The sequence below is a fragment of the Colobus angolensis genome, unplaced genomic scaffold (assembly GCF_000951035.1).
Source record: "Colobus angolensis palliatus isolate OR3802 unplaced genomic scaffold, Cang.pa_1.0 Scaffold61, whole genome shotgun sequence".
In the NCBI taxonomy this organism is placed as follows: Eukaryota; Metazoa; Chordata; class Mammalia; order Primates; family Cercopithecidae; genus Colobus; species Colobus angolensis.
The window spans coordinates 5561672-5564039 of record NW_012119710.1 but is presented as its reverse complement, the minus strand read 5'-3'; positions in this window follow the sequence as shown (position 1 = coordinate 5564039).

Here is a 2368-nt window from a genome sequence, read left to right as displayed (position 1 = left end):
TGGACAGTATCTAAAGGTTCTAAGATCTCAGTGATGTTTCATGGGGGACCCCTTAGATGTTAGTAGTCCTCTTTCTTTCTACAAGGCAGCATGAACATGGAGCATCAGGAGCCCATATTTAGAATGAGGAAATATATTGACTCTTTTCCCAGTTGGAGGGTCCTTATTAGAGGAATTAATTCCACTTTTTGAGCAGAAGCCTGGGGCAGTAAAGCTTTGGCCTTAATAACTTCTTCTTGGTTAACTATAGCATTACCTGCCTTCTTTACTACTCCTTTATGAATAAAGCTACTCCTGTCTGTAGACCACAAAACAGCAAAGCTATCAGGGGCTCATCTTTAAGGTCAGACCTGCTGGAGTAGGTCTGTTTCATGGTTTTCACATACGAGTGGATGAATTGGGGATCTGTTTCTTGGGATGTGGAGTCTGGGAACAGGGGAGCAGGGTTTAAAACTTAACATACCTTAAAGGTAACATCTGGGGATGTCAAGCAGAAGGGCCTGATATTTAAGTAACTGGCCTCCTATTAGCCATTGATGTCCTTTTGCTTCTAGAACCTCCTTTACTTGATGGGGAGGTCACAACATCTAAATGGTGCTCCAAGGTAAATTTACTGACTGTTTCTACCAATAGAGTGATGGTGGCCATAGCTTGCAAGAATCCTGGCCATTCAGCTACCGCCTGTTCTAGCTGTTTAGAGAAGCCACTCGTCTAAGATTATTCCTGAGCCTTGAAGTTAGAACACCCAAATTGTCCCTTGTTTTTTAGCCATATAGAGAGTGAAAGGTTTTTCTAAGTTTGAGAGTCCCAAAGCAGGGGCTGTTCCCATCTTTTCTTTTAAGGTTAGAAATGCCTGTTGGCAGGTTCCATCCCAGTTCAAAGGCTCATGATCAGTTCAAAGGCTAAGGGAACTTTCAGACCTTCATAGAGTGATTTTGCTATGAGTCCCAATTCAGGAATCCAAATCCAGCATAATCCAGTTATTCCCACAAAGGTTCTTAACTATTTCTTACTCTGAAGGGGCTAAAGTGCCAGGATGGTCTCTTTTTGTATCTGGGCTAGGGTCCTTGTCCCAGGAGGGAACGTGTATCCCAAGTGTTTAACATTTTGAACAGAAATCTAGGTCTTGTACTTGGGGGGGATACACAATACCCTTGTTTTCTCCCAAAATTAAGGACTTGAATGTATTTTTATCAGAGTATTCCCTAGTAGGGCTGGAAATTAATACATCATCTACATATCGTAAAATGGATCCATTCTTTAACTATAATTCCCTTAATTATTTGTCAATGCATTCCCAAAGAGATGAGACTGTCCCTAAGAACTTGGAGGACAGACAGTCCAGGTAAACTGAGATATAGCATGAAGGTCGGGATCAGTCCATTCAAAAGCAAAAATATACTGGGAGGTCTGGGTGTAAAGGTATGTAAAAGAAAGCACATTTAAATCTAATACTGTGAACCAATTAGCATCTTCAGAGACTTGGGTCAACATTGTGTAAGGGTTAGGAACTATTGGGTAGACAGGGACTACTACCTCATTATCTGTCCTCGGGTGTTAAATCTGTATTCCCCATTTTCTTTCTTTACAGACAGGATGGGGGTGTTACATGGGGACTGCCAGGGTTGCAGTAGTCCATACTTCAGAAATTTTGCTATCGGGGGTTGTATGACCGATTGTGCTTCAGGTCTCATGGATATTGTTTCTTCCATGGGTAACCAACATTGGGCTTCAAGGTAACCTGGACTGAGGGTACATTAGCAGCTCTACCAGCAACTTCTATTTCCCAGAGGGGTCTACTTGAGAAGTAATATGCAGTGGAAGGGAGGTCTTTTATTTATCTGTCTGTATGAAGGTATGCACTTAGAGCCCTTTGTGACCTATTGCCTTATCATAAAGCTCCTCAAATTGAACTGTGGCCTGTAATTGGGAATGTAAGTCTCTTCCCAGTAAAGACCTAGGGCACTCAGGTTTAAAACCTATGGTCCCGCACATTGTAACCAAGGCAGTGGGTGAATCTCCTAATTCTTGGATATTAATCTCTGTTATGGTATAAGAGCAGGAAGACATTGGCCCTGAGAAATGGGTCAGAACTCTTACCCAATAAGAACTCAGTCTTCTTACCTACCAAATCAGGAGTTAGCCAAGGCTCCTCTGTGGAGATGGCAAGATGTCCAGTGGAAACCATGGAGGACTTCGGGCCCCTTCAATCCTCTGTTCTCTCAGCCTTTATGAGTGTGGGTGGCCGAGGCTTTTTCCAGAGCCTGAGGAAGTCCCTTTCCCAATGGCCCAATGGCCCTCTTGCTTACAGAAAACCCACTGGCCCAGGGGACAGCAAGTCAGGGACTCTCAGCTGGACATTCCAGAG